A 23,903-nucleotide genomic window follows, 5' to 3' on the forward strand; every position below is an offset into this window, starting at 1 on the left:
CAAGAGTCCTGGCCCTGGCTTCAGAGCACATCCACCTGGGGTGGGACTTACCCTACGAGGTGCCAGGAAGAGCCTTGGGGAGCCATAGAGAAGTCAGGGCAGAAGGGTGGGCGAGTGGCCGCTCCAGAGGTGGAGGGGACAAAAGAGGTGAGGCCTGTGTGAGGGGAGGACAGAGCCATCAGAAGTCCTGGAAGGGATGAGTGCAAAGGCCCTGCACAAGAACACTCTGGAAGGAGCTGAAGGAGAAGGTGAAGGCCAGAGTGGCTGGGGAGGGAGGAGGGGAACAGGGAGGCAATGAGGCTGGGAGGTGAGCTGGAGCGGCCACACGAGGCTCACGCAGGGTAAGAGGGTTAGATTTTGCACCACATATGATGGAAATGAAGCGCTTTGACCAGGGTGGCCCCAGGGGCCATCAGATGCTCCCTCTGCCTCCACAGCAATGCCCCACAGTGCCCACAGAGGAAGGAATGCCTGGCCACGTCCCTGCCCCTTCATAGTGCAAGACGAGCCCACACCAGGCCAGGTGCTTGGTGTTGTACATTGACACTGTTGTGGAATCCTGGGTGCTGTCTGCTCGCCCTTCTGCATACAGCCCTTCTCCACTCGGCTCACTCTGCCCTAGGAGGCTGATCTCTGCAGGTTATGTCCACAAGCTCCTGGCCCAGGGCTTCAGATTGGGTCTAGCCAACTGGACGCCTGGCAGGAGGCAAGGAGGGAGGAGAGCGGGTCCAGGGTGTCTGCTCCTGCTCCCTGACGTGGAGCTGCTAGGGCCAGTTGTGAGCCTCATGTCAGACAGCCATCATTCTGTTAAACTCAGGCAACCTCCTCCTCCTCTTTATTCCTCGAGTCTGGGGTAGGATTCCCCCCAGGGACACTACCCCATGTTCCTGCACAAGGCCTGGTGGTCCCTGACACCTGACTACACAGGAACGATCCTTGGGTGCCATCCTGTGCCCCACACGTAGCTACCATGATTGTCCCTATTTTACAGATGAAGAAACAGAACCTCAGAGAAGGCTTGAGCTGCCCTGGGTCCCTGAGCTGGGATTCAGACCCTGATGTGTCTGCCTCCAGGCCCGAGCACATCCCTCAAGCTGCCTCCTTGTCCCTAACATCTGTAGACGCTGAGCTTTTGAGGCCTCTGTTGCTCCAAAGCCCCACCGCCCTGTGGCTGCTCCTTCCTGAAGTCTGGCTTATGTCCGTCTCACTCCTACAGGGGCAGATATATCACAGGACTTAAGAGGTTGGAGCAAACCTAACAGGGCAGAAGAAAGGGCATAGCACAAGCCCCCAACCAAGTGGCTTAAGTGTCCCCTCCCCACTGCCGACCTCCATGCCCAGGGCCAACCCTCCACCTGGGGGAAGGGACAGGGCTTGGAGAGTCAGGATCAGGGGCGAATGTGTTCCCTTTCTCACTGCTTTTGGGCTTCAAGTGTTCTGCTGGGAGCTACTTGGGAGGGGCCTCTGGAAGGGCAGACCTGGTGCCCATGCCAGTGGGGCACGGGGGATACCTTCTGCCAAGCAGTGAGGAGATGGGCACAGTCACAGGAGAAGCACATTCCAAGGGAAAGCTGGCGCTTTAAAATCACTATTTCCCCCATATTAAAGTCAGCTCCTATTCAGGCCAATGCAGAAAAATAAAATTTGGGGGGAAAATATAAACTACTATTCCTCCCTTCTAGGAATGGGTCATCCCCTTTTCTCTGGCCTCAGTCCACCAGATCTTCACCAGGGTCCCACCCAGCGTCCCTCTGGACTTCTGGCCACCTCCCTCACATCAGCCATGGTCCCACCCAGCGTCCCTCTGGACTTCTGGCCACCTCCCTCACATCAGCCATGGTGGGGCAGGGGTGGGGTGGGGGACTGCTGGAACCTGCAGTGGGTGGTGTCTCCGCCTGGGGCCTCAGTTTCCCCACTCTGACAGGGCAGCTTCCATCTCCTGAGCTGTGTCTGTACCCTTTTGGAAACCTACTGCTGGCCCAGGAAGAACACCACCCTCACTCAACACGCCGCCTGTGATCTGAGGATGCCGTAGGTCCCCCAAACCCATCCAGGGGCCCTAGGATCCTCAGGTCAGGGGGCCAGGCAGCCACTCCTTCATGAAGACTCCCGCCCATCTTGCCACGTCAGCACACATCTCGTGAGCGAGCTCAGCTTCTCTGGGCCACTGCCCTGGACCCACCCTTGGCCTGCTCCTCTGCCCTGGCCAGCTGGAAGCAATCTGCCTGAAGCAGGCAGGTGGTCCTCCTTAGTGGGCTCCCAAGAGGCCGTCCCCAGCCCTTCACCCACGCAGAGGTGGCTCTGTATGCATGGCTGCCTGGGGCCCCTTCTCTGCCGGAGTGAACCAAGTGCTCTGGAATTCATGAAGAAATCAGGGGTCTTTAGCCTGCTGTTTTTCTTGGCGAGGCCTTATCACAAATTAGTGGGGAAGCCCGAAGGTTAGGGTTTCAGTTAGTTCAGCAGAATCTGAGGAGCGGGGAGTTGGCCTCCTGCCTCTCCAAGTCAGAAAACGCTTGGCCTGTGGGGCCCCAGGGAGCTCTCAGAGCCCAGGATGATTAACCAGGCAGGTGACCTGTGCTTTGGGTGGGGGCAGGGGTGGGGCCTGGGGGAGATAGCTTTCACACAAGCTGACAGGTTTCACAAAGCCCAGTGATCTCTTGTACCTTCCCCAGGCTGCCCTCGGCTGGAGTGCGCAGCCTGTGGGCCCGGGGCTTTGGCACTGAAGGCAAGGCAGGGCGCCCAGCCTCATGGAAAGGGCACACTCGGGAGGGGGGCGAGGGCATGTTTGACTTGGGTCCCAGGGTCAGCCCCTTGAACTTGGCGACTTCATGCGAACACACTTCCTAAACCACAGCTAAACGCAGGGGTTCTATATCAGTAGCTCAAAGAAGACTGGGGACCCCCAACCGGACAAATGGCAGGTCACCTCCATGTAAAAAGTGGGCTCTTCTGAGGAAAAAGCAGGCCAAGTTGCCTCTCCTGTTTTGGAAGGCAGGAACCCGAAAGCCAAACCACTAAGTATCCACCAGCCACTCATGAACTCAAAAAAGCTGGGAATATTTCTGGCAAGCGCTGGCCCCGCGGCTGAGCCCCCAACCCTGGAGTGTTTCACAAGTCCAGCCGTCTGTCCCAGATGGATTCTGGGAGCTTGTCCTAGGCTCACCACTGGGTCTGAGCACAGATGGCCCTCAGCTTCCTCCTGTCTCCACGTCAGGAATCCGTGCCTGCCCCACCCTGCCCTGGCTCTCCCCTGGAGCTGAAATGGGTCCAGCGTTGCTTCAAGACATGAGCTTATTTAGGAGTCGTGTCTGACGCTTCTCAGACCCTGTGCTTGTCTATTGGGCCCACAGGCTTTTCTTAAACGGACAGGGACCCTAGTGGCAAGGCTTTCCTTAAACGGACAGGGACCCTGGTGGCACACCAAGTTCCAATCCAATGGCTCCTGATAGCCACACCAGACCCTGCCCTTGGCACCCAGTCCAGGTTACTGGATCAGTCGTCTCTATCCTGTGACAGAGACCACTGTGTTCCCATTTCATAGTTGAGATTGCTGAGGCCTGACACCTTCCAGTGCCTTGTTCCAGCTCCACACAACGGCCAGAAGCTTGAGCCCAGTGACTCCTCCCTCTGTGGGTGAACTGGCCCCTTTCCCCAACTCTGAGCCCTGGCTCTATTGCCTGTGTCTTTGTGCACGTCCCCACGTCCTCCTCTGTGAGCCCAGGACAATCACAGTATCGCCTCCTGGGGGGCAAAGTGAGAGGGAAGGGCAAGGCTTGGGTGCAACTGCAATGGCACCTAAGGGGAGAAGCTGTGTTTGCGTGGGAAAGGGTTCCTGGTGGGGCCCCTCCTAGGTGACAAGGCCCCTTCTGCCCTGAGTGCAGCCGTGGACTTGCAGGACAGCCTGCCCGTTGCCCCCCCACCACTTCTCTCTCTTTGCCCTCCAACCCTCCTTCCTCCAACGGCAGTGTCAGCTTGCCAGGGAGGGTTCCAGGCCTAGGGCTGGCAGGACAGGGACCCTGGCTGCCAGCTCCATTCCACTGTGCAGAAACCCAATCTGGGCGGGAGTACGCTGTCGCTCCTGAGGATTTAGGGCCATCACCTGGTGGAGCGGGAGGGCTCTCCTCCCTGACAGAATAAGTGGTTACATGCCGAAAGGTGACACCGCAAAGGGGTCCTGAGCCGGGAGGAGGACTGTATATCATCTGAGCCTGGATCTGTGCGTGTTTTTCTTTCTGTCTTTCCTTCCTGGTCTCCTTGTCGCGGCCCCCTGGTGATCTCACCAGAACGTCCTGGTCCAGATGTGATTCTCTATCAAAAGCCTGGGCCCCCAGGCACCACCCCAGGGGCTGTGTGCGGAGGTGGTGGGGGCTGCATAGATGGAGTACAGGGCTCTGTGTCAGACACAGAGAGCCATGCCCTGATTTCTGTTCCCCCTGGTGAAAAGACTAAATGCCTCCATGCCTACGGCAGATACAAAGGCTGAGATGCCCCATCCCTGCGGCACATCCCCCAACGTGTGACTTCCTCGTCCCGAGGTCCCCCTGGAATCTGTGACTTGCTTCGACCACCATGTCATGAGCAAACGGGACACGGAGAAGCTGGAGTACACGTGCACTGAGTGGCTGGGAACCCTGCGGCCACCAGCAGTTAGTGAGGCCCCGCTAGCTGGTAGAGGAGAGGCTGTCTGCCAAGGGTCTTCCCTGGGAGCAAGGCCATCCTAGGTCACTCAGCCCAGACCAGGCCACCTGCCCAGCCAGCCACTAGGTGTGAGGGATTCGAGGCTGTTGCTACTTCGAGCTGCTGAGTTTGAGGCTGGCATCCCCTCTTTGGGCTTCAGGGTCCTCTCTAAATGCCACTGCCTCCAGGCCCACTGCTACAGTAAGGACAGAACCGCAGACCAGGTGTGGGGCTGTCTGCGTGGGGCCTCCACATGCCACAGCTGCCAAGTACCACCTGGTCTCACCTAACAGCTCCTCTCTCCCTGCTCATTCTGCAAGAAGGGTATTGTCACAACCCACTTTACAGATGGGGACACCAAGGCTCTGAGACGGAGGGGCTTGCTGGGAGTCTTGAGGGTTGCAGTGCCCCGGGGGAGGCAGTGGAGCCTCCATGTCCCTCACTTGCCCCAGCACTAAATGGGACAGGGCTGTGGGCACTTTGTCCAGGGCGGCAGGGAGTGGGGTGAGCAGCTGCGGCAGGCACGTGGAGCAACAGATACGCAGCACCACACCCCTCTCAGGCCACCATGGAGGAAGGCGGAGCCAAGGTGGAGCCACAGAGGAAGGCGGAGCCACAGAGGAAGGCGGAGCCACAGAGGAAGGTGGAGCCTGTTTTCAGGATCCGTCTGTGATCCCCCCTGTCCTCTCCACTCAGACCACTCTGGCACAGGAATGGAGGCCAGGAGGCCTTTGGGCCACAGCTGGCCCACAAGGGTGTGAGGTGAGCCTGCCCCAAGGCACCCCAGGTGGCAGCTGCAGTGCCCAAAGAGCTTCATCTGCCAGTTGGTCCTGGGAGTGACAAATGCCACCACCCCCACTCTGCTAAGGCAGCAGTTGCCATAGCTCCCATTCAGAAGGGTGGCTCAGATACTGCCTCACAGGGCCCTGGTGTCAGTTGGCTGAGTCCAGCGGGGTAGAGAGAAGGAGGGAGGAAGGGTCTTGGTCACAGGGCACAGCTATCTAGGGGCAGCTTAGCCACCTCACTAAGTTTCAAGAGGCTGCCATAGCCTATTTACTAAACAGGTCATGACTCCCAACCACATGAGAAGGGAAGCACTCTTGGTTCAACACTGCCGACCCTGGCCCACGGCACTGCTCTCATCAGCTCCCCTAGGACCTCTGCGTGGCCAAACCCCACTGCCAGTTCTGTTCTCAGCTTCAGTGGGACACACCAGCCGTGGCTGACCTACTGGCCTCTACTTCCTTAGAAAAAGCTTCTCCTGGGGGTGACCAAGCCTCCACCTTCCTGATCTCCTTTGTGAGGTCCTCCTTGATCCCTGACCTCTGAATGCTCTGGGCTCAGTTCCAGGCTGCAGGCCCCCATGGTCTAGCACTCAGCTCCCAGGATGGGCCAGCCTTGCCTGGTTCTATACAAATGTCACTGCCACAGAGAGGCGTCCACCCGAGGCCCGCCCTGGCCTCCCATATTCCTTTCCTATCTTCACCCAGCCCACCTCTCTCCACCTGTCAACACCTGGTAAGACGACACATCACCTGGGACCCCCAAGAGGCAGGAGCATGCTGCCTTTGTGGCTCCCCAGCCCTGACTCACCAAGGTCAGGACCTCAGGATCCAAGTTTGATCCCAGGAGCACATACCCTGTGCCTGTCAGGACCCTAGTAGGCTGTCTGTGTGGGCCCTGCCACCCCATGGAGGTGAGGCGGCCACCAAATGGAGGACAGGAAAGCTCGGCACATGCCTCCCAGGGGCAGGGGGTGTGCGTAGAGACAGGCTCCTTGGGCTTGGGGTGAGGGTATCCCCAGGCAGTGGAGTTGGGTCTCATTGGTCATGCCAAGAGAAGTCCACGGTGGGGTCTCCCTGCACTGGCAAAGGGGACAAGACCTCTTAAAGGGGCCAAGGGACAGATGGACGGATAGACAGACAGCTCCAGGTGAACCTCCTCGGAGGCTCGGTCAGCCTCCAGCCAGGGCTGCTGCAGGCCAGGCGGGCCGAGGGGACCATCACCACCGCTGCTGTCAGAAGAGACAAACAGCTGGAGGGCTGCCTGGCGTCATCTGCAGCATCAGAAGTGGCCCAGAGTGAATGGGTCCTCCTGAAACACCCAGGCTCTGCTGCCCCTGCCAACTCTACGTGAGGCCTCCCACCCCTGCAGGCGGAGTAAAGCCTCCCAAAGGCCGCTGACCACTGGAATGTAAATCCCTAGAAATATTTCTTGATACAATTTGCTGATTCCGCTCACACCTTGGGGGTGAAACATATCCCTGGACCTGCCCCTCTTGTGGGCTGGAGACAGCAATTTGCTGATCTGCCAGCCCTCTGAGGCAGGGAGGCTGAGCTGGGACTGGGAACAGCAGCCTCGCTGCAAAGCGCCCAGCGGGAGTCAGCTTATTAGCTGCCTCTGAACAAAGGCTACAGAGGCTCGGGGGTCCCTCATGAGCAGACCCCTGCGGGTAGCTTTTCAACCCCCGAAGAGCTGCCTTTTAACTCGACCTCCACGGTAGGACAAACAGGGGGAAGAAATTAGTCGTGGATGCTGCTGGATGTTTCGTTAACTTGTCAAGTTGTCTCCCTGGAGTTGGTCTGGCCCCAGCAACATGTCCCCCCAGCGTCCAGAATGGAAAACATGAGACAGGCCCCCACCAATCCCCTCCCCACCTTTTAGAAACTCTTTACAAGCTTTAAGAAACAAATACCCTTTCTTGCATCTGGGCCCTGGCTGCTGCAGGTGTCCAGGGACCATCCATGGCTCTGGCCTGGAAAGCTGTACCTGCCCGAGGCCCTGGAAAGCTGAGAGCTCCTGGGATGAGGAAACCCTGGGAACAACCTCATCTCCCTCAGGTAGCCAAGTCCCCAGTGGCCTCGAGGTCCAGGCCAGGCCCCAACTCCCAGGACGGCCATTCCCCAACTCAACACCATGTAATGAAGAAAACGAGGACCATTTGCCCCAAATGATCCAAGGGCACGACTTCCCATTGGCTGAGAGGGACACACTATGAACCTCACAGATAGCATGGAGTCCTAGGTTCTGGGAGCCACCCTGCAAAAGGGGAAGGGGCTGGTGGTGGCTAATGCTCTGTTTCCGTTTCAGTGGCCAAGGAGGCCCCCCTCTTCAGCCTTGACACCCAGGCTGACACCCCCAACATAGGACACTCAGAGAAGGACCCACAGGAGCTCAGAGTTCTGGACAGGTAGGGGTTAATGGCACACTGCTTGCTCTGGTCAGCCCTGGGTCCCTCTCCCCTTACAGAGAGAGGCCACGTGAGCTTCGAGGGGGCTGCCTCTGCTTTGAGAGGCCTTCTTGAGGCCAGCAGCTTCCTCCTGGCCTTCAGCTGTCCCCAGGCAGGGCCGGCATATACTCAGCACGAAGGAGGCCTGACTGTAGCCGGGCTCCAGAAGGCGGCCGAGCCGGGGACTAAGTGCCTGAGCGTGCACATAGGCTGGATGAGGAGAGCTGCCAGGACACTCAAGCCCCCAGGAGCCCACCGATACTTTTTAAAGATAATAAATGACAAGGGCAGTTGGCTTCTCGATTCTTTACACGTCATGCCCACAGTCCATTTGGAAGACTGTGCTGTCTAACATACTAGAAGCATCCCTTGCAACCCTCCAGTGGGTTTGGGAACTGAACCCCACCTCTTTCGGCAAGAGCCCCTCCAGCAAGCTGGCATGGAGGGACAGGGATAGTAAGGGACTTGTTTTGGGACATTTTGCAGTTTACCACATTTGCACGGCATGGTGAAGCGGCTCCATCTCCGTCCAGGTGTGCAAGGGGTCAGGCCCTGGGGTCTTTTGAGTGGTTCGCTGACCTAGCTATACAGCTGTGATGCGGGTTTGATCTGTGTCCATTTCCGTCTGTCACTGAAGATGATGGACTATTAGGACACCTCCAAGGGCCACAGCTACATCAGGGCTGTTTGTTTCTCTGAAACCAGCACGGTGTTTGGCTCTGAAGCTCTGCACCCAGGCCCATTCTCCAACCCAACACTGTGTGATGAGAAACACAGGTGCCAATTTCCCCAAATGATCTGAGGGCACGACTTCCTACACTGTCCTGCCCTGGTTTCCTTTGCTACTGCTGGGCCTTCCACCAGCAAGGCTCGCCAGCCAGCAGGCAGCATTTGGGTGACAACAAAATGAGGGTTTTCAGCTCGAGAGGATTCTCTGACTTCTTATTTTGATCTTTGTTCTCTGAACTCTGGGATTTGTGTGCAGGGTGTGATAATGGTTTTTTCTTTTTTTTTTTTTTTTTTTTTTGAGTGCCTGGTCAACATGTCAATCACAATCACAATCACCATGGTTCACTGCGCTCTTAACCTCCCAGGCTCAGGTGATCCTCCCATCTCAGCCCCCAAACAGCTGGGACCACAGGCACACACCACCTTGTATGGCTCTTTTTTTTCTGGTAGAGACAGAGTCTCGTTATACTGCCCAGGCTGGTCTCTAATGCCTGGCCTCCCAAAGTGCTGGGACTATAGGCACCAGCCTGTGATAATGGCTTTAACCAGCACCACCTTCTGTGTGTTCTCCTAATCTTATGTACATAGCCATTGTCACCCCCAACTTGAGAGACGAGAAGCCTGAGACTTGGGAGGTCAGCTCTGCACCCCAGAGCACATGGCTGGAGATGGTCCTCTGTGGTTGGAGCTCCACTCGCCACAGGGCCTCCTGCCCCAGCACACACTCAGGGGGCGGGAGGGGGGTCACAAGTGTAGATGAGTATCTATGGTCTATGGTCCCTGGCAGATGCCAAGCCTTCACCCTGGGGTGGGGATTCAGTAACTCTTGAAATAGCCCAGGATTCTGCATTTGAATGGACTTCCTGACCTTAAGGTGCATGGCAGGGAGGGTGCAGACATGAAGGCTCCTACAGGCCCAGTAATGACCAGGGATGCCTGCCTAGCCAGCTCTCAGATCCCTGTAGTAAAATGGGTACCTGGATGCTGATGGGAGTGCCTGGCACAGCAAGGTCCAGGGCTTGGTCAACACCAGGGTGGACATTAACCTTTTAGTGTGGTCCTAACTGCAACTGCCCTTCCCCTGACAGATGTAAGTGGCCCTAGCCCAGGTCATCTAGTACGGAGCCAGCTGGGGAGTCATGCATCTACACAAAGCACGCAGAGGACTTCTGGACAGTCCAGGTCATGCATGTGCTCCAAGGAGCCTGAGCTAGCTCAGATGCCTGAACTATCCTCTATGACATGTACGAGTCAGCCTTGCATCTACTGGAAGCCAATTCCTGGGGTCCATCATCCCTGTCCTCCCCTCTGCTCATCCACATCCTGGGAGCTGTGCCCCATGAGGCTACAGGGACGGGCTGGTGCTGCAGGGATCAAGTTCCGGCTTCAGGAGGAGCCCTGAGGTGGAAACAGGCAGGTGAGGAGGGGGTCAGCCAGGTGCAGGGAAGCCAGTCTGGGTCTAGGGATGGAGTGTGGTGAGGCACCCTAAGTGTGGGTGTCTACCTGGGGCTCAGGCCCCTGAAGCCCAGAGCAAGCACAAGGTGTGTGAGGGGGATGTGGGGAAGGAAGGAGCAGAGGAAGGCAGCTGTCACGGGAGGGCCTCTGGGCTGCAGTGGGGCTCTCAGCTCCCCCGAGGGCAGGGAGGGCCTCAAAGGGTTTAAGCCAGGATGGAGCACGCGGGCTGTCAACCTGGCTCTTCTAGAAGAGGCAACTCCACAGACATTGAACAGGCCCTGAGACTACACCCATCAACAAAACAAAACAAGGTTCACTTCTGCGACAGACGCAGCTTTCCCAGCCTTCAGAAACCAAGGAAGCCATGCCAGGTGTAGTCCTTACTCCATGACCGCGGCAGCCCCTAAAATGCTGGGCTAATACCCTGGGGGGCTCAAACCTGGAGGCCCTGGGGTGAGTGGGCCATCGTGGGGGAGGGGGTTCCTCTGGCCCAAGGTCTCGGACAGGCGTGTGCTCCCTGCTCTCCAGCCGCTGTGAGCTGCTTTCCTGTCTACCCGCTCTCTACCTCAGGCTCCCCAGTGCTGCCCTGCGGCACCTCCTGCCATCTGTCTTTCCGTTTCTGCTCTTCTGAAAGCTTGTGTTTAAAACAAAATCAAGAAGCCAGTTCATACGGGCCTGGGGAACTTTCCTGAATATGGGGGTGGGAGGATTGGGACAGGAACGTTCCTGGATGGGGCCGTGACCTCCCGCAGCTCCTCTCCCTCACCCGTCCTAAGCCAGGCCCTGGTGGGGCAGGGGCCCTTTCATTAAAAGGTTCTGGAAGAAAGCCAGGGAAAAGGGTGGAAAACTGGGAAACAGGGAGGGAAGAATTCCATCTTGGCTACCCAGAAGTCTCCTTGTGGCTTTGCTGTCTACCTTCTCAGTACGTAGATTTTGGGGAACATTGGCATACTGTGCGCAGAGGTGTGGGCTGCAACCACAGGAGCCTGGGGGGGCCTGGCTGTCAAGGCTCTCACTCTGGGGTAACCCTCAAGCTGATGTCCAGCTTGTGATTCCTGCTCCCCAACAGCCTTTGAAATGGCTGAGGTGACCCGACCAAGCCGTGGGGTCTGAGGGACACTGTGCCAGGCCCAGTCTGTGTCGCACTGCAGCCATCAGTGTAATTGCCTGCCCTGCCAGGAGTAGGAAGGAAGACTTGGGTTGTCTGCAAGAGCACCTGGGTCCCAGAGCAGAGCCCCGGCCACTTCATGGTGGACAAGCAGCACCAGAGGGCAGGACATGTGGGGGGCTGTTTGTCACTCAGCAGGACCATGGCTGTCCTGGCGAATACAGGTCCCACTGAACAGCTCCACACGTACCACTGAGATTCCTGTACTCACGGAGGGGATATTCACTGAGCTCCTACTGCAGGCCTGGCCTTGGGCCAGGGTGATGTCTGCCAGTCACCCAGTATTCAGCATGCACTGGGTCCTGGCTCCTGCCTGCTCTCAGCTCCCTCCGAATGTGGGAAGAGATGGTTTCTTTGGATCCAGAACACCAGTGCTCCTGGCCTGTTCAGTGCGGGCCACCCAGTTCCACCTCCTGAAGGAGAAGCACCGCGCTGCCCGTGCCTTTCACGGCTCCCTTCCGTAGTGGGGAATCTGGAGTCTCTGGGGCTTGGGGCCTACTGTAGCTGAGAGGCCCTCAAGATAAGATGTTCTGGGAGACAGGGAATGGAATTCCACCAGGGCCTGCAGAACTGAAGCTGCGTGTCCTAACACCACTTGGCAAGCCAACCCACAAGAGCCTGGGTGGGAACCACACGCCTGGGAAGCTGGAGCCTGGCCCTGGAGGCTAGGGACAAGGCTTTTCTGCTGAGAAAGGACACCTAGCCATTCCTCGAGAGCCTAGCTGAGGAGGCTTGGGGACTGTGTTCTGGCCAACGGGCCACCTTTTCCCACTGTGGCTTGGCCAGCTGGCCATGCAGCTCCACTCCCCAAAGCTGTGCCCCTAGAGGGTTCCTTGAGAGCTGCAGCACATCTGAGGCAGCGGGTAGTTGTGGGCGCTTCAGCTTGGAGCTTTTTTCTGACTTCTTTCCCTAGTGAGAGGACCACTTGAGCCTGGCCCGGAGAGGGTACATGCTGCTTTGGAGTTATTTATGACCCCTCCAAAAGTGAAAAATTGTTAAGTGATACAAACAGCAATTAATGAGGGTCCAGCAACCAAAACGCTCAAGGGAGGCTAGGAATAGGGGCTGTGACCCTGGTGGTGGGGTCAGTGCTCAGAGGACAGCGCTTGCCCATCACTCTCAGTGCATGAGAGGTCAAAGGCAGGGCAGCCTCTCCCGGGGCCATTCCTCACCAAGAGGCCAGCCCAAAGGGTTTGGAGGTGACGTGGGGGACAGTTTTATGGTTTGCATCACCATGGTTCCCACTCTGGCCACCCCCTCTACCTACTCAATCACCCAAGCTCTGGCTGGTGTGGCCACCCTCAACCCCAGGAGGCTGGGAGGCATTTAGACCAGTGCAAGGCTCCGGGGATGTGGGATGCGGCGCTGCTCCAGCTGGTCAACCCTCACAGTCAGGGCCAGCTGGAATGTGGCCAGAGGGACAGGGTGTGATATGAGGGTGCCCCAGAGGGCTCCCCATACCCCCTGAGCTGGTTCCTCTTCCCCCAAGAGGTCCTTCTGTGTTTGACCACCTGGGGAGTCACAGGCTCCAAGACTGGCAGGGACTTGGAAGGATGGGTCCCAGGGGACCCCAGCAGGGGTGGTGGAAGAGGAAGCCTTTGGTGCAGGCATCCCCAGGTATACTTCAGCTGGAAACCAAGTCTACCTGGCTGCTCTCTTCCCCCTGGGCCCTCACACATGCCCCTGCCTGAGCCAGGCTGCAGGGGGGTCCTCCCTGGCCTCCCCCCATTCCCACACTGGCCAACAAAGGGTCTGGGTAATCTACAAAGCCCCTCCTGCCCCACTCCTGCCTGCTCTGTCCACCTTCCTGGCTCCTCCGGGGTGAGGGCCCTCCATGACACAGCCTGCAAGTCTTTACAGGTTCCCTTGAGCTCTCCAGAGAGCAGAGAGTCAGACAAAGGCTCAGCACCAAACCCCAGCCGGCCACTTTCTAGCTGTGTCTCTACTGAGGCTCCTTGGCTGTAAATGGAGCTGGTAGCATGGGGTGCCCATGCTGAGGCTCATGGGAGGATGGGTGAGGGGTGTCTCATGTTTGGGTAGAGACACTTGCGGTCATCCTTGCCAAGTATCATCATCAGCATTACCGCCGGACCCCACCCTGCTACTCCCCGCCAGCACCAACCACCGGCAATCTGCCCGGCTGCACCCTGGGGCTCTGCTTGTGTGACACCTCGCCCTGGCTAGGCCCCTCCTGCAGGCTCCCCCCTGCTTTGTGCCCCCATTAGAGTTCCAGGTAACACTGACAAGCTGGAGAGCATGTGCCCTGAGGGACCCGGAAGTCAGGTCCCCAGGACCTCCATTCTTTCTGAAAGGCACCTCTGTCTGCATCATTCCCCTGCTTGGGGAAGGGATGCCACCATTTGAAAGATGATGACGATGCTGCAGCCACCCTCAAGATGCTCTCCTACCCCTACCACCCCAGCCCCAAAGGCTTCGTGTCCCTTTCTGGGATGCTGGCTACAGCTGGTGCCTTCACCTCCCAGGCCTTTGCAGGTGCTATGTCTGCCACCTGGCGAAGACTGAGATTCCACCTCTGTGAAGCCTGGCCTGGCCCTCCACACCCCATATGTCCACCCAACACTCCCTGCAGCTGTGAGCTCCTCCATCTATCTAGAGCACCTATGGCGTCACAGCCCTGCGCCCAGCCCTGGGGATTCAGAAGTGCACAGGGGAAGCAGAGAGAAGACAGTTCTCACTGATGGCAGAAGGGCGTCCAGCTGCCCTGACTCCACTGCCACCACACTTAGCCCTACCCCAGGAGCCCTAACCCAGGAGAGTACCAGAGCCCGTGGCCCAGCAGGCAGCTTGCCCATAGTGCCCGTTGCCTCTCACAGGCCTGGGAGGGGGCTGACCTTGCAGCTCAGGCCATGTGAGGTGAGTGGGCTGCCAGGGAGGTGAGGCCCAACCCCCCACCATGAGATGTGGAATGCTGGAATGCTCCCATTTGACTTATCGTGTGGATGAGATGGAGAAGCAGGACCTCTCCAGCCTGGGCACTGCCCCTGCCCAGGACCGTGCCCTTCAGGGAGCAGGCCCCGGCAACAGGAGAGGCTCGGAAAGAGCTTGGCCCACACCCTTGGCGCTCTATTTCTGTGGAGACTGCCTGTGTGGGGGAGGGCTGCAGGCCTGGGTGCCCCAAGGCGCCCCCACACACCCCTGAGTGGCAGCCACCTGGAGCTCCCTGACTTAGCAGGAACCAAGCAGGAAGCAGAGAACAAAGGCGCGGCAGCGAGCGGCGTGCTGGGCCATCGTGTCTGCAGGGCCAGGCTCCGAGCGCGCGTTTGCCCATCTGGAAGCAATATTGCAGTAATGTAAGACGGCCAGAATACGGTATATCCTCTGAATCCATGAACTCTACAGTGAGGAATATGGATTTAATGGATAATCTTAGCAGCAGCCAAGAGAACCCAGATTCCTCCCCAGGCCTTCACCCGGCACTTGGCTTCTCCTGCAACCCAGCTCGGCCAGAGGCCCGCAGAGCCCGTGGCTGTGGCCTCCAGAACAGGGGCTGACCCACGATGTGAGCTCACTTTTTTCTCTTGTTGGGTGGGTTGAGGGGGAACAGAAACCCCACGGCCAACAAGGGTGCCTATCCTCCAGACCCCCTTCCCACAGTGGGAAAAATTAAGCTGGAGAAAGTGAAGAAATAAGGGGGATGGCAATTAATCAAAATCTACAATGGCCGTGACTTGTTCTGGAATCTGGGGGAGAAGAAACCATTTCTGTAGCTCTTCCCAACGTAATATAGCTGGAATAATAAAATAAAACAATAAAAACCACAGCGGAAAAGATGACTGGAGAGTTTTTATGGCGAGCAGCAGAGGAAGAGCCCAGAAGGCCTGAGAAGCGCGGTGAACAATGTGATTCAGGGAACGTTTCCAGCGAGCGGAGGAGGAGCGGGACGCAGGTCCGGCTGGCTCGGGACACCAAGCAAGTAGGGGCTCCAGGCTGCTCAGTCCATGGAAGCCACATCCCAGGCATGGTCCCGGCCCCTCTCCGGGATCTCATTTCAGAGGCTCATTGACCCTAACGTAAAATCCCCCAAATACCAAATGCTTCACAAAGTTGTTAATTTCATGGGGAGTCGTTAGCCTGCTGCCTTCTGGGTGCCCCATGCCAAGGGGTGGGTGGCTTAGGCCTCTGGTTCCTCATACTCACCAGGACCCCTGCCCCACCCTGTTTACAACCCGGGTGTCTTCCAGGGAGCTGATCTTGCTCTGACAACTGCCTTGGAGGGAGGTGGGGGCTTCAGTCCTTCCATTTCCCATGCTGCCTCCTCCCTGTGTCCAGCCCCCAAACTCTCTAGGAGATGCCATGTGTGCTCCCACCCAGAGGCTGTGAGGGAATCCCGTGCAGAAAAAGCGCAGGATCCAGGGGACTCTGGCTTCCCAGCCACTGGTGTGGTTGTGGATGGCAAGGAAGGCTGAGGCTGGAGTGTCCACAGGGCTCTCCTGCAGGCCTGAGCAGGGATGGGGGCCTTAGCCAGCCCTTCTTCATGTTCCAAGGGGAATGGAAGCCCCTAAGTCTCCTCAAACCACCTAAGAGAGAAGAGTGTCTAACATTTGGGCCACCAGCATGCCTTCAGCTGGGGCGGTGTCTGGCCTGGTGGCTTGGGGAACACATGGGAGAGATCTCCACTCTATCCCTAAATACCTCACTGTGATTACTGGGGGCTCTGCTCCGAGTCTCCCCACAGCTTTCCAGGGGATGGCTGGTGAGTCTAACATCCCCCAGGCCGGACTCCTGTTCCTGCCCCATTTGCGCCTCAGCCCCAGCGAGGGTTGTGATGATCTCCTGAGGCCAGGCTGCCCAGCTAGAGTCTGCTTCCCCCAGGCAGGGGTCACCAGTGTCAGTCCATCCCACACCGTAACTCCCACAGCTAGTAGAGGGCCGGGCACCCAGAAAGCACTCAATAAATGCAGGGTGTATGGATGAATAGAGAGTCAGCAAGTGTTCATGGCTTAAATGAGACACAAGCACAAAACCCCACTCAGGTTTCTAAAGGGCTAGAAAGCCGTTACCTCCTCGGATCCTGGCCTCTCCCTGGCGCTCTGGGAGGCAGGGAACACAGAAATGATTTCTCCTTTTTACAGATGAGTAGAGATTCAGCAAGGCTGGGCATACCACTTGGCAGTGATCCAATTTGGTCCAAAAGGACTTGGCTGTGTGCTGCCCAAGGGGATGGACACAGGTAAGCAGGTGAGCAGCCCCAGCCACCTGCCACCTGCCATGCCTCAGGGCGAGCCTTTGCAGTGAGCCAACTCTGCCTCCCCTCAAAGGCACCCTCCTCAGAAGCAGTGCCAGGACCCTCCCTCCTAAGTCTGCTGAGTGGATTTGAGACCCTCGAGTTGAAAGGAAATTTGAAAAATAAAATTCCTTTGTAAGCTGCCAAAGTTCTATTTCCCTGGTGGTAAAGCCTTAAGATACCTCACTTAGTTTAAGCACAGTTTATCGATTGTGGGGTCTGACTGGGAAATAGCTCCATTGTACCCACAGACCCTCTCTGGGACCCTGTGCCTTGTGCATAGCCGTGGGGTACAGAGGTTGGTGGGATAGTGGAGTCACCCTGGCCTCTGAGAGCCCCGTTCTGGGCAGGCGACACCCAAGGTTGAGAAGATTCCACAAGCTGCCACAGAGCACTTGGATAGGATGGTGGCTCAGTAAGCCTACAGGAGGTGTTTTGTGACGGCTCACAGAAAAGGGAGGAGAGAGAGCACTCCAGGCAGGATGCAGGATGTGCAGACTTGGGCAACAATTTGTGCACAAGACAGGAGACCACAAAGAAGCATTACCAGAAGCCAGGGGCCTGAAAGGGGCCAAGAGCCCTGGAGTCAGGGGGAGACTCCAAGGGAGATGGGCTGGAGGATGGGCAGAACCCAGTACATGGGGAGGAAGGGTGGCTGCCAGTCACTGTCACACAAAACCCTGTAGGATTTACAAAGTAGTGCAAAAACTATACTGAAAACTATGAGATATTCTTGAACCAAGATTTAAAAATCCAAGATTTAAAAAACCAAGATTTAAAACTATGAGATATTCTTGAACCAAGATTTAAAAATCTTGAATTTTTAAAAATCCAAATACAATGAAATACATGCTCTTGGATTGGAAGACTTAACACATTGTTAAGATGGCAATACTCCCCAAGTTGACCTACAGATTCAATGCAATCCCTATTGGTATCCCAGATGGTTTCTTTGCAGAAATTGACAAGCTGATCATAAAATTCCTATGGAAATTCAAGGGACCCAGAATAGCCAAAACAATCTTGAAAAAGAAAAACAAAGTTGGAAAACTCACTTTCTGATTTTAAAACTCACTACGAAGCTATAATAATCAAGACACTATAGTACTGGCAAAAGGATAGACAAACAAATCAATAGAATAAAATTGAGAATCCAGAAATAAACCTTCATATTTACTGTCAATTAATTTTTGACAAGGGTATCAAGATCCTTCACTGGGGAAAGAAGAGTCTTTTCAACAAATGGTGTTGGGATAACTGGCTATCCACATGACAAAGAATAAAGTTAGACCCCTACCTCATACCATACGTGAAACTAACTTAAAGTGGATGAAAGATCTAAATGTAAGAGCCAAAACTATAAAATTCTTGGAAGAAAATATAGGGGTAAATCTTTTTGACCTTGGATTATATGTTGTTATTTAGTTATGACACTAAAAACATAAGCATCCAAAGAAAGAAATAGATAAATTGAACTTCATCAAAATTTAAAACCTTTGTGAGTCAAAGGACATGATAAAGAAAGTGAAAAGACAACCCACAAAAAGGAAGAAAATATATCTGATAAGGAACTTGAATCTAGAATATAAAAAACTTATATCTAGAATATAAAGAACTCTACTAAATAATAAAAACACAACCCAATTAAAATTTGGGCAAAGAATTTGAATGCATACTTCTTCAAAGAAGAGATACAAATGGCTAAAAAGATGCTCAACATCATTAGTCATCAGGGAAACGCAAATCAAAACCACTAGGAGATATCACTTCACACCCACTAAGATGGCTAAAATGAAAATGGCAGACAGTAGCAAGTGTTGGTGAGAATGTGGAGAGATAGGAACTCACATACACTACTGGTGGGAATGCAAAATGGTGCTGCCACATTGGAAAAGTCTGGCAGATCCTCAAAAGGTTAAATATGGAATCACCATGTGACCCAGCATTTCTACTCCTCTGTGAATACTCAAGAAAAATGAAAATCTATGTCCACAATAAAAACTTGCACCCAAATGTTCCTGGCAGTATTATTCATTAATAGCTAAAAAGTAAAAATGGCCCAAGTGTTCAATGAATCAATGGATAAATAAAATGTGATAGTATCCATAAAATGGCATATTATTTGGCCCTAAAAAGGAATGAAACACTGATACATGCTACAGCATGAATGAACCTTGAAAACCTCAGGCTAAGTGAAAGAAGTCAGCCACAAAAGTCTGCTTAGTGTGTGATTCCAGCTATGTGAAATGTTCAGAACAGGCAAACCCGTGGAGATAGAAAGCAGAGCCGTAGCTGACTGGGGCTGGGGAATGAGAGAAGGGAAGTGGGGAGTGACAGCTAAAGAATGTAGGGTTGCTTTTAGGGGCACTGAAAATGTTCTGGAACTAGATAGTGTGATGGTTGCGCAACTCTGAACATACTGAAAACCGTTGAATCGTACACTTTAAATGGGTGAATTGTACGGTATGTGAATTTTATCTTAATAAAGCTGTTACAAAAACAAAAATGAACACCAAAAAATACAAAATAAAAAAACAGCTCTGCAGGACCGTAGCACCAGAGCAGACACCGAGAGTGGCTCCCAATTCCAGGAAGCCCCCACAGGTCCTGGTGTCTGAGCCTCTGCCCCCTTCTTGCTGCACGGTTCCCAGGTTTGATATTTCTCATGGTGAAAGCCCAGGAACAGGGAGCCAGAAGTCCTCTGCAGCTGGGGCTGGGGGGTTGGGGGGGGCCTGGAAGCCGTGCAGGAGAGATGGAGGCTCCCACGCTCCAGGGCCAAGCTGACGTGACTAAAGCTAAACAGACCCCGTGCCACAACGGGGTTACAGCGAATTCTGTGCAGCACACTCAGCCGCTCGCCAGTGATGGCAGCCTCAGGGAGGGGCGGTGGAGCAGGCAGCCCCAAAGGTAATTTGCACACGGAGTTTATAAGGCCCCTCAGCTCTTTTAAACATATGCTTCTCTGATTATAAACAGCTGATGGCTCACAAGATTCAGATTTTCCAGCAGGGCTTCCAAAAAAAGATTGCACTCCAAGCAGAGAAAGGTGACCGGGTGCTTTGCCGCAGACGTAAATCCAGCCATGTTCTCGCACAGCTGGAGCTGCCCCTGTTGCCAGGCTTCGAACATGTCACATCTCTAAAATGTTTGCTGCTATTGACATGTCCCAAGGAGGGCTTTAGCCCTGGCCATTGGCCTGGGGAGAGAACAGGGAGACGGAAATGGACCGCTCCCTCCCCCCACCCCCATATAAACTGTATCTTCTGCCTCCTAGGAGCTGAGGCTGCCTGAAATCCTCACCTTTCGCTCAGAGGTGCTTAGATCCAGATCAAGGGTCAAAATTAGAGGCCCCGGGGTGAGTCTTCTGGTCACTGCCCACCCTGTGCACCCCAGGGTTCTCCGCACCGACCCTCTTGGGGTTGGTCCCTTTGCTGCCTGCCTGGCCCACCAGGGGGATAAGCCTGGGCTCCACCTCCAGCCTCCTCAGCCCCACCCTCCTCGGGGGCTGTGGGTGCCCTGAAGAGAAGTTACAAAGAAAAGAAAGGAGCAGGGAGCAAAACAGAAACGCCAGCAAGGAGCCTCAGGACCACGTGCCTAAGTGAGCTCCCAATTCACTGCTTTGCCAAGTTCTGCTCAGCCATGCCAGCGGCCTGGGCCGCAGACACCAGTGAGGAAAGGGATCCTGTTGAGAAGAGTGTCAAAGTCAAGTCTCCAAAGCGGCTGTGGCGGAAGGGTGCACGGTAGGTTCAGGAGCTCTCTCCCTACTGAGGAAAGTCACAGAGGACTCCCCAGCCCAATTCCGTAAAAAACAATGTTGTGTTCAAGTGGAACAATTCATGAGCATGGTCTCCTGGGGGCCCCCAATCTTGGCCATCTGTTTGGGAAATCTTGGGAAACAGGGGAACAGCCCTGAGGGGCCTGGTGCTTTGGGAGGTTGGCTGCCCACACTACCTCCTCGACCTGTGCACGTTCACCCGGCCACACACAGGAACTCTGGGGGGTGGCACATGCAGGTTCGGGGCTCAAGAAGCCAAATGTGGGCAAAGGCACACCTGCCCTGCCCCCCATCAGCTGCCTCTGCAAACAGGGGCTGTGTCCCTCACACCAAGGCCGTGTGGCAGAGAGGGAGGGATAGACCCTGGCTCCAGGATACCCAGGTGCAGCCCAGCTCTAGTAGCTTCTACATCCTAAGGCCTGCCCAATCCCTTGACCTTGCTATGCCTCAGTTTTCCCATCTTTACAGTGGGTGGTAGTGTGGATGAAGCCCTCAGAACCATGCCTGACACACTAAGTGCTACAGGACTAATTGTGAGATAAACAAAGCCTCCCTGCTTGGAGTGGGCCAGTGCACATCCATTTATCGCTCTCCTGGGTCCAGGCTGCTCTGAGAGCCTGCCAGACTCTCAGAGCTGAACCTATGAACTGACGGCCCAGAACACCAGCTAGGAGTAAGGTTGGAGGCAGGGGCTGCCTGGGGGTGTGGGGGCACAGTCCCCAAAAGGGAGGGGTCTTGGGAGAGTAGTGGCAGCTCTGTGCCCAGGCAGGGCCTGACTAGGGCAGTTCTGTCCTGTTCTGTAACTTGCCTCCTGAGGGCTAAAGGAATTTCTCAACACTGCAAAGTCTGCTTTTTATTTCAGTGGACGTTAGAGCAGAAGCAATCCCTGCTTCTGGCACAGGCCTGTCCCCAAGACCCAGGGATCAGAGAAAAACAGGAGTGAGCTTTGGTGCTACTTCTCATCCACCTGCAGCATCCCACCACCACCCCATCACGCCTGCTCCCCCTTCTCTGTGGCTGACCCCAAGAGGGCCCTTTGACATTCCTGGGCATAGAAAACAAATTTGGGACAGAACTGGCTGTTGAGAAGCCCCCTCCTGGTCCTTGTGGGTGTTGCCCTTAGCCTTATCCATGTCCCAAGGAAATGGATTTGGTCACCCGTTACATTTCCTAAATCACATTCCAGCTGTCAGTTTCTCCCACCCAACACGCACCCTCTCCACCCACTCCACCCAAAATGCCACAGCTCTCTGCTGCCTTAGAGACTGCAGGAGTCAAAATTGCTCTCTTTTCTGGGAGTAGGACCTGCACCGGGGAGTGGTTCTCACGAGGAGCCTAGGTTAAGAGCCACTGGTCTGGAGGGCAGAGTTCAAACTCTGCAAGAGCAAAGACATGATATGTATGCCTGGGGCGGGCATGCTACCTGGGCACAGTATTCTTTCTCCTGGGATCCCCCAGCCACTACCTGTTAGTAAAAGCTAACAGGTAGGCCGAGCCCACTTTGCTGCCCCTGACAAGGGTCAGACTAAGCCTGGTGAGAGTGGGTGGCTGTGTCAGCTGGCCTTTGCTGTGTGACAAGTCACTCTACAGCTTCATCCCTAAAGCAGCCCACATTTATCATCCCACATGGTTTCTGTGGGCCAGGGATCTGGAGGTGGCTTGGCTGGGTGGTTCTGGCTCAGGGTCTCCTGTAAGGCTGCAGTCAAGGTGTGGACCAGGGCTGCTATCTCATCGGAGGCTTGACTGGGGCTGGAGGATCCACTCCCAAGCTCATACAGGAGGCCATTTATAGGAGGCCTCAATTCCTCACCACAGGACCTCTCCAGAGGGCTGCTAGTGTCCTCACACCATGGTGGCTGGCTTCCCCCAGAATCAGTGATTCTAGTGAGAGGGCAAGGAGGCTGCAAGGCCTAGTCTTGGAAGTCATGCTCTGTCACTTCTTCCATATTTTATTTGATAGAAGCAAATCACAGTCCAGCCCAAACTTAATTAGAGGGGAATTAAGTGCCACTTCCTGAAGAATGGATTGTCAAAGGCCTTGTAGACACATACTAAAACCACCACAGCCACATGGTACCCCAGGTAGGTTTCCCTTTCTTTCCCATTCTTGTCTTTTTCCTCCAAATTACATCCATCTTCTGAGCCTGCCTAGCTTGATTAGAATATTCTCATCAGGTTCTCTAAGTACCTTTACTGCCAATGACTCTGCACCCACTGCTCACCAGAGGCCTGGTGGGTTTCATTTCAGCAGGCTCATCCTCTACAAGTACAGAGCTGGGAATGGAATAGGCTCTCTGGGCTCTCTGCAAATATCTGTTCTCACTACAAATACCGATCCAGGGCCCTTTAATGCATAAAACAAACTATAACCACCAGAGCGACGGGGATGGGGCTTTTTGTTAACACCTCTCCCAGGACTCAAGAGATAATCAGAAACAACTTCCCAGGTTGGCCCTGGCTGTGGCAATGTCCTCAAAGGCCTGGGCCCACTTTACCCTGGCAGGCTGAGGGGATTGTTCTTGGCTGGAGGGCAGCTGTGGAAGTGGCAGGCCTGCACAGGAAGGGGGGCACACACCCCGAGCTTGGGATGCTTTGTGGGACGAAGCTGCCTCTGGAAGGTGGTGGTAGAAAAGGCCCTGCAGGCAATGGGTCTGGCAGGCCCAGTTCACTTCATTTTCCCACCCCCCGTGCCTGGCACCCAACCAGGCCCCAAGCAGGTGCTCAGGAGACAGCTGCTGAGTTAACCCGCGTCGAAGTGGGGGCTCTGGGAGAGTTGGGTTCGGCTAATCAAGGCTTGGCTGAGCAATGCCCAAACATATACACACACAGCACAGCTGCCCTCCCAATGGGAACTGGCCCACACCCCGTGCTGCCACTCATGGAGACCGCCTGAACTCCAGACCCCCCACCCGTCTGGCCTCACGTTATCACTGACCCCAAACGCAGGAACGCAAATCTGCCCGTGAGGGACAGGCTGGGAGTGACCCTAACACAGCACAGTTGTCTGAGGGCATTCCCCGAGCAGCAAATGCTGAGGCTGCTCTTGCAGGGGGGCTGAGATTGTCCTGGAACGGGGGCTTCCCTGAGGGAGCAGGACCTGCATCTGTCACACTCTGTCAGGCTGAGCCGCGTGCCTCTCCCTGGGCCCTGGGTAGCTAAGACAGTGATGGACACCACAAACAGGCCATGCCACAGGGTGACAGTGCCCCAGAGCCACAGAGTTGTCACTGCAGCTGGGTAGAGGGATGGGGGCTGACCCCACTATATCCAAGCCAGATCTTCAGAAACCCTCCAAACCCATCCTTCCCTTGGGCTCGCTCATGGTCATACATGCACTAGGCTGCTACCCCTGTTGGATGCTGAGGGCTACCTTAAGCTCCTCCCAGTCCTCAGCCAGAAGTCTAGACAAAGTTGCCGCCTGAGGGAGCCCAGCCTGGCACTTCTCGCACCTCCACAGATGCTCGCTTTCTCCAAGCCTCCCATCTCTCTCACTGGGTGACGGCAAGTCCCCCATAGCCTTCCCCCTCACCCTGCTGCCTCTCTTCAGTTCTCTCTCCGTTCAGCAGCCAGAGTGACCTTTCTAGAAGGGAGATCTGATCCTTGGCACTGCCTTGCCCAAATCCTC

General features: G+C 55.4%; 1 protein-coding gene and 1 long non-coding RNA gene across 7 annotated transcripts in view; one reads left to right on the top strand and one right to left on the bottom strand.

Moving 5' to 3' along the window:
• Positions 1-23,903, bottom strand: part of KCNQ1 (potassium voltage-gated channel subfamily Q member 1) — a 396,978-nt gene that overhangs the window by 121,842 nt on the left and 251,233 nt on the right. The window lies entirely within an intron of this gene.
• Positions 5,339-9,800, top strand: LOC131383506 (uncharacterized). Of its 2 annotated transcripts, none has more exons than XR_009213589.1 (3): positions 5,339-5,439; positions 7,768-7,867; positions 9,724-9,800. It is a non-coding gene; the product is annotated as an uncharacterized LOC131383506 (long non-coding RNA). The 2 variants fall into 2 exon arrangements; XR_009213588.1 differs by lacking the exon at positions 9,724-9,800 and adding an exon at positions 8,009-8,189.

This window comes from Hylobates moloch, unplaced genomic scaffold (genome assembly GCF_009828535.3).
Source record: "Hylobates moloch isolate HMO894 unplaced genomic scaffold, HMol_V3 SCAFFOLD_5, whole genome shotgun sequence".
Taxonomy (NCBI): domain Eukaryota; kingdom Metazoa; phylum Chordata; class Mammalia; order Primates; family Hylobatidae; genus Hylobates; species Hylobates moloch.